At 36.7% G+C, this 16660-nt stretch overlaps 1 protein-coding gene across 4 annotated transcripts in view; it reads right to left on the bottom strand.

The window, feature by feature from the left end:
* syt1 (synaptotagmin 1) overlaps positions 1–16660 on the bottom strand; it is a 269823-nt gene that overhangs the window by 216888 nt on the left and 36275 nt on the right. For 2 of the 4 annotated variants that reach the window (XM_018092261.2, XM_018092263.2), the window contains exon 2: positions 520–639. The exons of the other annotated variants lie outside the window; for them this stretch is intronic. The gene's annotated coding sequence lies outside the window, so the exon portion shown is untranslated. The remainder of the gene's footprint in view (positions 1–519; positions 640–16660) is intronic. 4 annotated transcript variants of the gene reach the window in all.

The raw sequence follows: 16660 nt of genomic DNA, 5'->3' as shown, positions 1-16660 counted from the left end.
TACATGAGATTTAAGAAAGCACGCAAGATATTGTAAAACATATTTACTGCACAAAGAAATATTCCAAACAAACTACTGCAACGTGTGGATTAAAATACTAAAGGAAACGAATGAATACCTCACAGAAATGAAAAAAAATGATGATGACATGACCAATCATGTGACATACCATGTGACAATCATAGCCAGGGGTATTTTATTTTCTTTAGAATAGTATTAGCTGATGTAACCATACTGCTTACAGTACTGTTACAAATAACAAACATTTAAGTACAGTATATATATATATATATATATATATACACTGCTATTGCTATTGTTATGAAAGAAGATTGGACTACTAAATTCCCCTTGCACATCTAATGACTTGAGCAGGAATGTAGTTTACAGTATGTGATGCAATGAAAAAAGTGTTGTAGCTTTAAATTCTACTAAAGTATTTTAATAAACTCATTTTTTTCTGTGAGATTTTCCTAGTACAATGATAGAGAGAAAAAGACAGAAAAACAAATTCCTTACTTTATTTTTCTTCTACCAGTGTTATTGGAAACCACTTCTTTGCCCTCTGCCTTACAAAGTGTCTGTAGACTCTAGGAGCACAAACATCTCTCTTTCAAGTTATCAAATAGGTCCAGTTCACTAGAAACAGAAAAAACATTTTATTAAATGTTGTACCATTTGTAGCATATTTACACAGTTATTTATTATTTATTGCTTTAAATTATAGGACAATGAAGTATAATACACAGTCTAGGTCAAGGTTCCTGGGCTTTACAGCATCCTTTAGCTATACAGTTAGTAAAACATCTTTGGAGTTAGGCATAGGCTTAAGAAATGTAGGGGGCATGTAATATAAGGTGCAACTTTTCTACTGTTCTAGCTACCTACAGCAACCAATCAGCAGGGAGAATTTACTGGTCGCCTGTTTAGAAGCAAGCATATTATTGGTTCCTAAGGGTTAGTGCACCTGGGCAAATGTAATGCCTTTTATTACATATGGGGGTATCATAGGCTGGTCTTTGGTCCTTTATTTTAGATTCAGCAATGGTATGGATGCTGTATTCATATTTTTCTCCTGAGACAGATGTTACCACACATTGGTAAATGAAATTATTTTCCCCGGTAGTTCTTAGTCTGACTGCAAATTCTGCAGAGTAATTTTATCTGACAAAATGTGTGCATTTTTAAAGGTTACTAGCTGCTAAAGGCTGAATAATTCTGCTCTACTAATCTAATTCTGCTGTGGATCTGCCTCCTTACATTCAACATTTCATAAAAACATTTCATTTTCTACAAAAACTATTGCATAAAATATGAATTTACGGCAAATGCAGCTAATATATTTATCTAATAAGCAATAGGAAAGGGTGCTGTAGAATATAGGTAGGTAGACAGAGGCTAACGTAAACGTTCGGTCAACATAAGACCATGGGGAAGATTTTCTTGCATGGTGAACTCTGCCCTAGCTATTTTATTGTTATCCACTGATGGCAGATGGCAGCTCTTTTTGCTGTCTGTTTGGCTGACCATCAGATGACCTCTAAATGAACAGCCTTTTTAACAAAATGCTACCTTTAGTGAGTTTAGGAATACTGAAAGCTCTCTAGAAAATGTAACAGTAACAAGAAGAGTCCAAAATGGACCTTTCAGAATCTCATCTTAGAGCAAGCAGCATGCATAACGGGAAGAGGGATCTGCGCTGCTTTATTGATGTCTAACATTGTAAAACTCTCTGCCTAAATCACAATGATAAAAAAATCCTTTCCTAGATGACATTATTTTTTAATCCAATCCAAAAAAAAGATAGAAATGTTTTTATCAGTCCAAAACAATTAATTTGCATGTCCCTTTCCCAGAGCTTCTGATATTTTTTTTTAAAGAATGTAAATTAACTGAATCCGACACATAGATTAACTCACATGTTTTTGTAGCAGTGCTCTTAGTGATCCTCATTTGTTGCCATTTGTAATGAACTGACTGCTTTTCAACCAAAGCAATGATAAAAAGAAACAAAAAAAGCTAATAGAAGATGGTGTAGAGAGAAAGACACATTAAGAGCATCTGTTTCCCCATTATTAGAACACACCACTGCACTTCCTGGGCAGGCTGGGTTTATGCTTCTGGCCCAATCTGTCATCTCGTTTGCAATGAAATCTTTTGTTTACCATAAAAATGCATGAACACAAGATGCTAACAAGCTCAGAAAATGTAATGAAAGCCACACAATTGGCAAAGAGGAAAGACTGCCTTCTTTAGCTGATGTTTTTACATCTGCTTTTGTATCGGCACATCAATAATTTCAGCAGGCATTGTTATGAACAGAGGTTCAGCCTTAAATAGGATTTTTCATGTGCAGTCTAACCAACATGCTGATGTAAGTCAAATATCTGCAATAAATAATAATGTCAGCAGAACCATTTCATTTATAGAAAAGGAGAGAGTAGGTGAGTCCAAAATGTATTTTTATTCCTTTGCTTTACGGGCCATGGCACGTCGCAGGAAAGATTGTTCCCACCTTCCACTGATGTTCAGAGCTGAAACGGCAGACATGGAGGTAGAAACAATAGGGATTCTACTTCCACCTGACGCTTCAGCCCTAAAAGCAGATTTTGCTCGGGCAACAGCGCCCCATCAAAATCATTTATCCCTCCTGATCGTCGAGACGACCAATATCCGGCGCTCTTACGTTATCGGTTGCCTCATCGATCTGCCACACAAACACCAAATATCGGATGAAACAAGATTTTGTATGATACTATCACTGCGTGTATGGCCAGCTTTATACCCCAGGGACACCCTGCACACCTTACAGGTAACTGTCCTTGTGCTGACCTAACTAGTTATGCGCTTAATTATACTCTTAATTTTTGTTCTGTACCTTTATGATAACATACAACTAAACATACATTTACATATTTTTACTTTCATATATATATGAACGAACACAATACAGTGATTATTAACAGGCTTTATACAGTATGAAGGCATGCAATTGCTTGTTGCTGTATAACTATGACATACAACTAAACATACATTTACATATTTTTACTTTTATATATATATATATATATATATATATGAACGAACACAATACAGTGATTATTAACAGGCTATATACAGTATGAAGGCATGCTATTGCTTGTTGCTGTATAACTATGACTTGTTCTTTCCATCTGTTCTGCAGCTAAGTGGGAGTCCCTGTGCTGCTTGCGTCTGCAGAACTCAAGCATTTATGTGTGATTGTATGTTCTATATGTTTGTGTAAAAAAAAGAAGTACAGGTATGGGATCCCTTATACGGAAACCGGATATCAAGAAAGCTCTGAATTACAGAAAGCCTGTCGCCCATAGACCCCATTTTAATCAAATAATTCTGATTTTGAAAATTGATTTCCTTTTACTCTGTTAAAATAAAACCGTGCTTTGTATTTGATCCCAACTAAGATTTAAGTAATCCTTACTAGATGTAAAATAATCCTATTGGGTTTAATGAATGTATTATTGATTTCTTAGTAGACTTAAGGTATGAAGATTACGGAAAGACCCCTTATCCGGAATACCCTTGGTCCCAAGCATTCTGGATAACAGATCCTATACCTGTACAGGCATTAAGATGCAACACACAAATAATGTAATGTCAGTCTATAAATAGCTCTCTGTGAAATAACAGTAGGTAAAGAATTTCTTGTGGCAAATATGTGTACAAAATTTTCCTGACAGAGTTTATACATATATAAAAATCTTTCTATCTAGGTAAAAACCATGGATGAAAACTTTGAACATGGCAGCATCAAGGCATGTAGTCATCCAGACCACTTAGTAAACTTTTGCCACTTGCCGTTTTCCCTATTCGTCCAAGAAAATACACACAACAGTCGAGGATGGTTATGGAAAGGCCACAGCTTTATTAACAGCGTAATCAAACTAACAAGTTACAGCTTAATAACTAATGATGATCTATACTTGCCGGGGATTTTTTGTGAACAGGCCCATCTGCCATGCTGGCCAGCCAGCTTCACCGCGCTAAGGTGGGCAAGTAGAGGCATAAGTAGGCCTCACCCCGAACTCCTTCCTCCTGGGACCATTACCCATGAGGTTAAACCAAACACCATTACACCAGGGGGTACTAGCCCCTTCCCACTCTGGCAAGCATCCCCCCGCCCCAAGCTGTGATTTACAAGAAACCCCACCAGGAGAAGCCAAACTCCATTGAATTCCACCATTGAATTCCCCTTCCTTCTCTCTGAACCATTTTAAGGCAGATGGGTGTCTAACAATTGTGCACTGACTCAAAACTGCTCTGGTCTCCAAGCAACCCAAAGTACTTTTTCCGCCTCCTCCCCACTATGACCTTAGTCTGGCCCTTCTGCCTTCCTAGCCCTGTCATGTCTACTCTTCTAAAATATGGTATAATACCCAGCAATGCAGTCTGCATATTATACAGAGAAGGAAATTCAAAAGGGGAATTTCTAATTGGGCAGTAATTCAAGCACACAGATTTTTTTTTTCAGGTTAATTATTACAAATGTACTTTCTTTTAAAATGGCTTCTTTTTATGATGTAATGAGCTGTGCAAATTTGCCAAAGATTTTCATTTTCTGGCTGAAAAAAGAAGGGTAAGTAATGTATGTAAAGTCTAAAGTTTGCCCACATGTATTAACAAATGGCAACCAAGCTCTTCAGTACATGCTACCTGCTTACTGACTGCTATCAGTTACTAGACTAGTTACAATCTTTACAGTGCAAACACTCAGTGCCAAAATTTTCATCCGGGTGCCCCGAGGCTGCCCCCCTTCGTTCGAGAGGTCCCCATTGCTCCACATGGGAGCAAAATTTCACTGCGGCAAGGTCGCATGCCGCCCCTAAATTTGTGCCGCCCTAGACCTGGGCCTGATAACACTGGTGCAGCAAGGCTGAAAATGCTATTTTACTATGGATCCCCAGCTTCCAGAGATGTAAAGTCTCATGTATCTGTTCAGGTATGCTTTTCCTTTAGGTGGCACACCTTTTTTAATTAACATAAAGATAGCAGATATAAGATAATTTACATTGTAGATGTATTTATTTGTAGCCTTGTATGTAGAAATAAGCTTGACATTATCCTTTCCGCTCTAGCCAAGTCATAATTAAATCATTCTCATTTGAATATTTGTACAGGACTCAATAAGCAGCAAAGCTTTATGAACCTTACTAGAAGTATATATAAACAACAAAATCACTTCTCACACTATGTGACAAAGATGGATACATTTCTTTATAAAACTGATTTTTTGTTCAATATGCTTAAAATCATTAACCTGCCATCTGTATTTTATCTCAGATACCACATTTATACTATCTTTTATGTGATACACAATTATTTTTCAGCAGCTCAGTTCAATCTTCTATTATAAACCTTTCTAGGAGTTCATTTTCTTCCCGTCTACATAGTCAGTTGTCTTACAAAGAAAAACTTCAATAGCAAACTCTCGACTAAAGGGAGAAAGGGAAAAATGGAAAGATAACAGTTCTGCCTTTCTGTCAGATAAGAATAAGTCATGTCAAAATAGTCCTGTCTGCAAAATCCTGATAGTGCATGGTTAATATTTCTAAAGGTAACCTGGCTGTTCCAATTTACCAAGGACATAAAACACATAGACAAGGTCAAATACAAGGACATAAACACCACCCATTAAACTGCACCTAACATGTTTAAATAAATATACTGTTTCTACAAGGAGATATAAAATGTGCTTCCTTGGATTTGTAGTTTAACTCTAACAACTAAAACATCTGGGTAAACAGTTTAGTATAAAAACTAACAATAAAGGACCATATTTTGGTATTTTATTCACATATAAAAAATAATCTTTTTTTTTCTAATCTTTTTTTTCTTTTTTAATCTAATTCTTTTTGTGTGCTCCTGGATTTTCTTCTGATACCTCAAGTTTCTCAAATAACTACACTAGTATGAAAAAAATTCATACCTTTTTATACCTTTTGGTATAAAAAGTCTTTAACCCTGTAGATTAGGTCTACAGGACGATGTTGCAGCATTGTTTTCCTCTCAATAAAGCAACTACCCTATCTTGGTTAATCAGCCAAGTACAGGTCACTGAAACATGCATCATTTCAGAAAAACATCAATCATGAACATGGGCAGAAAGTCTTTGAATATAACTATGATTCTTTAGCTTCTCATTACATAAATCACCAGCCTAAATAAACATGCAGTTCCACAGCTAGACTTGCAGTCATGATGCAAATATATGTTCATGGATTAGACTAATCCTTGCATGCAAAAAAACAAAAACGATGTAAATTACACATATGCTGCTGAAGTGCTCCTGTAGCAGTGCTTATACTTCCATTTGCAAATCCAACCATACCTCAAGAATCCTTGTTATCTCTAATACATACAATTATGTCAATAAAAGGCTGATTAAAAAGGTCCTACAGATCCTGGCTGAACTACAGATCTGTTTTGAATGTAGTTATATATTTAGGGTTTAAAATATATGTAACTGTGTATACCTCTGTAGTTGTCTTCAGTTATGTTAAACATTAAAAGTATGTGAAAGAGCCTTTTTCCGGTACAGTATCCCTTATCCAGAAACACATTATCTATAAATCTCTAAATTAAGGGAAGGCCATCTCCCATAGTCAATTTTAGGCAAATAGTTTGTAAATAAATAATTTCCTTTTTTCTGTGTAATAATTAAACTTTTTTCTTCTTGATTCTAACAAGATGCTTGAATCCATATTGGTGGCAAAACAATCCTATTTGATTTATTTAATGTTTAAATGTTTAATGTAAGGAGATCTAAATTATGAAAAGTTTACAGGTCCCAAGCATTCTGGATAATAGATCCATACCTGTATACATGACTGTATGTTAGTGCACAGGTTCTACAAAAAATCTGACAGCAAAATCGCTATATTTGATGCTGCAGAATTAGTGTAAAAATATTTACTCTTTGTTCCACTAAATTTCTAATATCTACAGTTTTCTTTCTATTATCAGTTCAAAGAGACAGTGTGACAAATTAAAAAGACAGTTATAAGTGTAATTGGATTTTTAAGAAAAAAAAATATATTACCAATCCTGCCCAATAGGCTGAACCATTTCACTCCCTGGTTCTTACTTCCTGGATAGAAAGATCACTCCTTGCTAGTGATGAGAGAAACATTTGGGAAACGGTTAAAAATTTGTGAAATGCAGCTTTTTTTAATGCGTGTCTTTTTTTGACACAATTGCAATCGCCCATTTCACGCAAAGATTTGCTGATGCTGAAATGTGGAATTTTGCTGCAAATCCATGCCTGCCGAAAAAATTAGCTCATTACTACTTCTTGCACTATTTTACAAAGATGGCAAGTAAAAAGTCCCAACACCTGTTCTGGTTTTTCCAGCATCAGTAAACATATGCTTTGTATTCTGGGAGAGATATACCTTTCTTACAGAGCCTTCTCAGCTTCAATACTTGGTTATTATTAGATTAATATATATATTAGATTATATGGCAATATCTATGATAATAGTCTTATGTTATGTTTCTGAGGAAAGAGAACACACCCTCTGGTATTCACCACAATTGCTCTGTCTCATGGAGTATTCTGGGAGAGACAGACCTTACCTCCAGAGCCTTCACAGCTACTGTGCCACAAGACTATATAAGGTTATTTATGCGTCTTTTTTTACTTTGCTACCAGCTAACAAGATAAACATTCTGCAGAAATGCATAGGTGTACATTAGCAATAACTATGCTGTTGGATTCTTAGAAGGCAATAATAACAAGTGGGAATTTTGGGAAGTGAGATCCAATAAAATGTTTTGTAGGAATTGAAATCTCATTAAAAAATACAGTTTGTCAGAAAAAAAGGGGTACAGAATTGGGGTCTTTATAATTTAAATTCTGTTCTAGAGTATGGTTTCCGCAACTCATATATAGTCAAGTATTACTTGCAAGCAGTGTGAACAAGAAATTGTCTTTCCCTTTCTATTGGAAATCCTATCTACCAGACTTTGTAGATATAAGTATGGTAATAGTATTCCCTGTCTAGGTTAGGCATTCCCTGTGGCAGATGGAAGGCATCCATCACCATCAAAGTGACTTAGACAGATACACTCAGGTGTAGATCGGGCCGGATTTCTCTTCTGTGCGCCCAGAGGCCGGCTTCCTCCAGTGCTTGCAATCATAAGATCACTTACAAGCCTTCAGAGCTGAATCGGCAGAAGGAGATAGAAATCCTATTGTTTCTACCTCCATATCTGCCGTTTCAGCTCTGAACATTAGTGGACGATTGGAACGATCTTTCGTGCGACCGATGGCTTGAAAGATTGAAAATTGCCATGTGTGTGGCCAACTTAAAGCCTCATTCACATTAATACAAGCAATGAGTGCATTGGTACTTAGTGCAAGAACAGTCAAGTTTGGGTTGTTTTTTTCATGATTCAAGTTTTTTTTTGCGCTAAAAAAACTCATATTCGAATTATTGTTCAAAAACTTGAATGTCTTGTATTGATTAAGTGCAAAACCCCCCAAAAATTTGCCATCTAAAAGCTTGTGAGTTTCTATACATATATTTTTTTCAAGTGTGTAAATTCAAAAATTCAAGTTATTCGAGTACTTTTATTTGAACAAGTTTAACTTACAATAAATAAGTGAGCATTCGATATGCAAGTTTATTTGTTTAGAAAAACAAACTTGAATTCACAAACTCAAAAATTGATAAATAATTAAATGAAAACTATACCCTCAGAATAAATACTTAACCAACAGATAGTTTACATTATACTAAGTGGTCTATTAAAGAATCTTACCAAACTGCTCTCTCTCTCTTTCTAAATATATATATATATATATATATATATATATATATTTATTTATTTGTTATGGTCTGTGTCCTCCCTCAGAGATCACCTGACCAAAAATAAACCTAACTTGTATGTGTCCCTTTGGTTTGTATGTGTGCACTGTAAATTGTATGATCCCAGGGCACTGTCTACTATTCAGGGTTACCCAATAGCACACACTTCTAAAAAATAGATTTTTATGAAAATGGTTTATATAGATAAAGCAGGGTTTTTATGTATGAACTGTTTTATGTGATATATTTTTTTATAGACCTATACTGTTTGGGGGTATAGTTTTCCTTTAAGAGCAGAATGAAATGTGAGACAATGTGCTCACATGTCTGTGTCTAGCTAGTGTGCTAGTGTGTCAAAATAATACCCTTCAGCCTACAGCACATATTGCCGGCAAACAAAATTCTCTGTTTGAAGAACAAAATGCACAGAGAGGACACAAACATCTGCTCCAATTGTTCCATGACAGGTGGATTACCTGGTCTGAAAATATATTCATATAGAGGCTCTATATAAGGCTAGATCAGATCTGCCTCAGGCACCATGTCATCACACATATTACATTTACCATGCCCTCAATATGAGCATATGAAAGACTATTAAGCCGATACAATACATCTATTAAATGTTAGATTATATTTCTCCTTCCAGATTTTGCAAATAAAAGTATTTTTATAATTTGTAATTTTGTATTTGGTAACATCACAAGAAGAACACTGTGCATCACATTTGTTCATACTGTGCAAGGGTGCTCCTTAAACACAGTAAATGTCAATGGAAGACGCCCTGTTTTTATGATGTTTTTTACTAACTAGTGATGAGCGAATCTGTCCCGTTTCGCTTTGCCATAAAATTAGCGAAACGGCAAGAAAATTCGCAAAACGGCGCAAAACTCGCGAAACGTATTTGTCGAGTGTTGTTTTTGTCGCCTGCGTCTATTTTTTGTCGCCCGCAGTTTTAGACGCAAACGCGCCCAGTTTTGCCACCACCACGCCTTTTTTGCCGTGACTGCATCCAATTTGACGCGCAACTAATTTTTCTGTGGCTAATTATCCCGGAAGTTTCGTGAAACAATTCTCCGATGACGAAATTCTGAAATTTGCTGTGAATCCATGCCTGGCGAAAAAATTAGCTCATCACTAATCTAATTACTAACCTTTTTACCCACCAAATTAAAGCATTTGATTTTATCTTTGAGTTGCCACTCAAGATAAAATGTTACTTAACCAACTACAATATTGCAATACAATAGCTAATCATTACTATATAGTTATTTTTACTTTAATAAAATACATTGTACAGATAATGTAATTTTATGATTATTCACACTTCTCATATACCACCATTCTTCAATTCTCTCCCCCTTTATTTCTTCTTAAGTCCTCCAAAATGATTATTGCATTATTCAGGCACGCAACACATTTGCACTGCTTAACAATGCAATATATCATCTGTGCTGAAAGCAACAGCCCTTTCTCAAGTTATAGGCCCATCTTAATAATCACCCTCTGTCTTTGGAAAATATTATCATAGACAATTCCCTTGATTTCAACTATTACTATCTCAAACCTATTTTAAGGCCCATCTGCTCATCTAGGAACTGATGAATATTTGTACAAATGCAATTAGATTGTGTTCCACTTCATAATAATCTCACCCCTTACTTACACCTGAATGAGATAAATTATTCTTTTGATGTAATTTAAATTACTTAAAAGTGTATTGTTAGCTTATTTGGGCTGGATTCCTTTCCTCGTGGTTGCCTTATGAATAATACAATCTGCTTACTTATTGTAATGCTTAAACACATCTCTACCACTAACATATATTGTAATATTTAATGATAAAGTATTCTGTACATTGTAGAAAACAGCTTTATAGCACCTTCATAATAGTCATTTGACATTTTCAGTTAAAAAAAAAGGTAATACCTGAATATCTTGAAGGCAGATTACAAATCTTCAAATTCTACAAAAAGATGCAACCACTTTTTTTTATTCTCTTAATATATTAATATTTAAAAAAAAGACTTGGAGAGAATAGTTGCGGTCTCATTTGTCACAGGAAAATGTCATACATAAACAGAAATGACATTGCTCCACTTTAATAAACTGGGGAAAAAATTAAATAAAGTTGCTTTAAATCTATTTACTTCTATAGAAACATGGCAGCCTTTAACCCTTTTACTGCCAGCCATTTTGGTCAAAGCGGAACTTGTATTGCCAGACAGTTTTTGAACATTTTGCACTGTTTCACTTTAGGGGCCTTTCCTCGGGGGGACTTTTAGTTTACCAAGGAAAACAATATATCGTTTTTTTCAGAACAACCTAAGCTTTCAAAATATGGTAGAATTTTTGTGTAATTCCAATTCTGTAACAAGATATAGGCTTCTAAATGTCTAAAAATGCAAAAAAAATCAAATTTTCCATAATATAATCACACATACTAGAAACAAAAATTATTTTATGCACGAATATACAACTGATTTGGAAAGTCCCATGTCTCCTGAACGTGCCAATACCAAATATATATAGTTTTATGGAGATTTCTCACTTGTATAGGTCAAAAACTCCCAGCAGTACACTACCAAATTCCCAAAGCACTGCTCCAAAAAAACTGCATACTTTGGATTTCAAGGCCAAAATTCCACTAACAGAAGGTTTATCCCAGAAAATTGTACATTTTTGGAAAGAACAGATTCTGGGGAATACAGAATAGGCACAACTGTCTGTCTACTCCAAACTATCAAGTCGCAATGCTTTCCTAAAGTTATTGGTTTTTATCAAAATTTGTGATTTTTTTTAAAAATCGCTTCAAAGCTTCTAGTCTATAGTATCTTATCTCCTACAGGTCATAAAGTAACCAAATAAAACACCCTAAATATGAATGCCTGGGGTCCACTGAACAGTTTGATGCCCAATATGTATAGGTTTACCTAAGTATGTGGCATGTAGGGGCCCCAATGTGAACATACCCCATATATACTGTCATTTCTGTCATTTCAGCTTCTGCAAAATCAACACATTTACATCATTATATGTGGGATAAAGCTAGTAAAAAGTACGCTCACCCCAGAAAGTCATATATTTTTGGAAAGTACACATTCCCCCGAATCTAAAATGGGTACCCATGTCTTTCTACTCCAAAGTACCAAGCCGCACAGCTTTTCTAAAGTTAGCAATTTTGATGACATTTCCAAAAATCCCCTCAAAGCTTCCACTTTGAAGCATCTTATCTCCCACATAGCATTAGGTACCAAGATAAAACACCCTGAATTTGAACGCCAGGGGTCCACTAAACAGTTTGATGCCCAATATGTATAGGTTTACCTAAGTATGTGGCATGTAGGGGCCCCAATGTGAACATACCCCCATATGAACTGTCATTTCTGTCATTTCAGCTCCTGCAAAATCAACACATTTACATTATTATATGTGGGATAAAGCTACAAAAAAGTACGCTCACCCCAGAAAGTCATATATTTTTGGAAAGTACACATTCCCCCGAATCTAAAATGGGTACCCATGTCTTTCTACTCCAAAGTACCAAGCCGCACAGCTTTTCTAAAGTTAGCAATTTTGATGACATTTCCAAAAATCCCCTCAAAGCTTCCACTTTGAAGCATCTTATCTCCCACATAGCATTAGGTACCAAGATAAAACACCCTGAATTTGAACACCAGGGGTCCACTGAACAGTTTGATGCCCAATATGTATAGGTTTACCCAAGTATGTGGCATGTAGGGGCCCGAATGTGAACATACCCCCATATATACTGTCATTTCTGTCATTTCAGCTCCTGCAAAATCAACACATTTACATCATTATATGTGAGATAAAGCTACAAAAAAGTACGCTCACCCCAGAAAGCCATATATTTTTGGAAAGTACACATTCCCCCGAATCTAAAATGGGTACCCATGTCTTTCTACTCCAAAGTACCAAGCCGCACAGCTTTTCTAAAGTTAGCAATTTTGATGACATTTCCAAAAATCCCCTCAAAGCTTCCATTTTGAAGCATCTTATCTCCCACATAGCATTAGGTACCAAGATAAAACACCCTGAATTTGAACGCCAGGGGTCCACTGAACAGTTTGATGCCCAATATGTATAGGTTTACCTAAGTATGTGGCATGTAGGGGCCCCAATGTGAACATACCCCCATATATACTGTCATTTCTGTCATTTCAGCTCCTGCAAAATCAACACATTTACATCATTATATGTGGGATAAAGCTACAAAAAAGTACGCTCACCCCAGAAAGTCATATATTTTTGGAAAGTACACATTCCCCCGAATCTAAAATGGGTACCCATGTCTTTCTACTCCAAAGTACCAAGCCGCACAGCTTTTCTAAAGTTAGCAATTTTGATGACATTTCCAAAAATCCCCTCAAAGCTTCCACTTTGCAGCATCTTATCTCCCACATAGCATTAGGTACCAAGATAAAACACCCTGAATTTGAACACCAGGGGTCCACTGAACAGTTTGATGCCCAATATGTATAGGTTTACCCAAGTATGTGGCATGTAGGGGCCCGAATGTGAACATACCCCCATATATACTGTCATTTCTGTCATTTCAGCTCCTGCAAAATCAACACATTTACATCATTATATGTGAGATAAAGCTACAAAAAAGTACGCTCACCCCAGAAAGCCATATATTTTTGGAAAGTACACATTCCCCCGAATCTAAAATGGGTACCCATGTCTTTCTACTCCAAAGTACCAAGCCGCACAGCTTTTCTAAAATTAGCAATTTTGATGACATTTCCAAAAATCCCCTCAAAGCTTCCATTTTGAAGCATCTTATCTCCCACATAGCATTAGGTACCAAGATAAAACACCCTGAATTTGAACGCCAGGGGTCCACTGAACAGTTTGATGCCCAATATGTATAGGTTTACCTAAGTATGTGGCATGTAGGGGCCCCAATGTGAACATACCCCCATATATACTGTCATTTCTGTCATTTCAGCTCATGCAAAATCAACACATTTACATCATTATATGTGGGATAAAGCTACAAAAAAGTACGCTCACCCCAGAAAGTCATATATTTTTGGAAAGTACACATTCCCCCGAATCTAAAATGGGTACCCATGTCTTTCTACTCCAAAGTACCAAGCCGCACAGCTTTTCTAAAGTTAGCAATTTTGATGACATTTCCAAAAATCCCCTCAAAGCTTCCACTTTGCAGCATCTTATCTCCCACATAGTGTTAGGTACCAAGATAAAACACCCTAAATTTGAATGCCAGGGGTCCACTGAACAGTTTGATGCCCAATATGTATAGGTTTACCTAAGTATGTGGCATGTAGGGGCCCCAATGGGAACATACCCCCATATGATCTATCATTTCAGCTCCTGCAAAATCAACACATTTACATCCTTTATGTGGGATAATGCTACAAAAAAAGTACATTCACCCCAGAAAGCCATATATTTTTGGAAAATACACATCCCCCCGAATCTATAATGGGTAAATATTTCTTATTGCTACAAAGTACCAAGCTGTAAAGCTTTCCTAAGTTTGCAGATTTATATGACATTTTCGAAAATCGCATAAAAATGTTGCAATTTGCCGCATTTATTTCTCACAATTTCTTGATAAAGATCAGATAAAGACAAATCACCCCAAAAAGGAACACCGGAGGTCTACTGAACAGTTTGATGCCCAATATGCATAGATATACCAAAGTCTGCGGTATGTACTGAACCCAAAATGAAAATAGCGCATAAGGATTTCTCGCCTGCCAGCTCAGCTTTTGCACACAGAGCCCCCTGTCAGTGTATTATGTGCCAAAACTTCCCCTAACCATACAGTGACCCCCACAAAACCATATATTTTTGGAAAGTACACATTCTGACAAATCCAACAAGGGTAAAGAGTCCTTTCTACACCAAAGTACCAATCTGCAGAGCTTTCCTAAAGTTATTGGTTTTTATGACATTTCAGAAAATCGCCTAAAAATGTTGCAATTTGTCGCATTTATCTCACACAATTTCTTGCGTACAAAGGCAAGTCACCCCAAATAGGAACACCAGAGGCCTACTGAACAGTTTGATGCCCAATATGCATAGATATACCAAAGTCTGCAGTATGTACTGAACCCTAAATGAAAATAGCGCATAAGGATTTCTCGCCTGCCAGCTCAGCTTTTGCACACAGAGCCCCCTGTCAGTGTATTATGTGCCAAAACTTCCCCTAACTATACAGAGACCCCCACAAAACCATATATTTTTGGAAAGTACACATTCTGACAAATCCAACAAAGGTAAAGAGTCCTTTCTACACCAAAGTACCAAGCCGCAAAGCTTTCCTAAAGTTATCGGTTTTTATGACATTTCAGAAAATCGCCTAAAAATGTTGCAATTTGCCGCATTTATCTCACACAATTTCTTGCGTACAAAGGCAAGTCACCCCAAATAGGAACACCAGAGGCCTACTGAACAGTTTGATGCCCAATATGCATAGATATACCAAAGTCTGCGGTATGTACTGAACCCTAAATGAAAATAGCGCATAAGGATTTCTCGCCTGCCAGCTCAGCTTTTGCACACAGAGCCCCCTGTCAGTGTATTATGTGCCAAAACTTCCCCTAACTATACAGATCCCCCACAAAACCATATATTTTTGGAAAGTACACATTCTGACAAATCCAACAAGGGTAAAGAGTCCTTTCTACACCAAAGTACCAATCTGCAGAGCTTTCCTAAAGTTATTGGTTTTTATGACATTTCAGAAAATTGCCTAAAAATGTTGCAATTTGTCACATTTATCTCACACAATTTCTTGCGTACAAAGGCAAATCACCCCCAATAGGAACACCAGAGGCCTACTGAACAGTTTGATGCCCAATATGCATAGATATACCAAAGTCTGCGGTATGTACTGAACCCTAAATGAAAATAGCGCATAAGGATTTCTCGCCTGCCAGCTCAGCTTTTGCACACAGAGCCCCCTGTCAGTGTATTATGTGCCAAAACTTCCCCTAACCATACAGATCCCCCACAAAACCATATATTTTTGGAAAGTACACATTCTGACAAATCCAACAAGGGTAAAGAGTCCTTTCTACACCAAAGTACCAATCTGCAGAGCTTTCCTAAAGTTATTGGTTTTTATGACATTTCAGAAAATTGCCTAAAAATGTTGCAATTTGTCGTATTTATCTCACACAATTTCTTGCGTACAAAGGCAAGTCACCCCAAATAGGAACACCAGAGGCCTACTGAACAGTTTGATGCCCAATATGCATAGATATACCAAAGTCTGCAGTATGTACTGAACCCTAAATGAAAATAGCGCATAAGGATTTCTCGCCTGCCAGCTCAGCTTTTGCACACAGAGCCCCCTGTCAGTGTATTATGTGCCAAAACTTCCCCTAACTATACAGAGACCCCCACAAAACCATATATTTTTGGAAAGTACACATTCTGACAAATCCAACAAGGGTAAAGAGTCCTTTCTACACCAAAGTACCAAGCCGCAAAGCTTTCCTAAAGTTATCGGTTTTTATGAGATTTCAGAAAATCGCCTAAAAATGTTGCAATTTGCCGCATTTATCTCACACAATTTCTTGCGTACAAAGGCAAGTCACCCCAAATAGGAACACCAGAGGCCTACTGAACAGTTTGATGCCCAATATGCATAGATATACCAAAGTCTGCGGTATGTACTGAACCCTAAATGAAAATAGCGCATAAGGATTTCTCGCCTGCCAGCTCAGCTTTTGCACACAGAGCCCCGTCAGTGTATTATGTGCAGTAACCCCCCCCTAACTATACAGTGACCCCCAGAAAACCAT

This window comes from Xenopus tropicalis, chromosome 3 (assembly GCF_000004195.4).
Source record: "Xenopus tropicalis strain Nigerian chromosome 3, UCB_Xtro_10.0, whole genome shotgun sequence".
NCBI classification, from domain to species: domain Eukaryota; kingdom Metazoa; phylum Chordata; class Amphibia; order Anura; family Pipidae; genus Xenopus; species Xenopus tropicalis.
The sequence above is the reverse complement of the archived record's forward strand: the minus strand, read 5'-3'. Positions and strand labels throughout refer to the sequence as shown.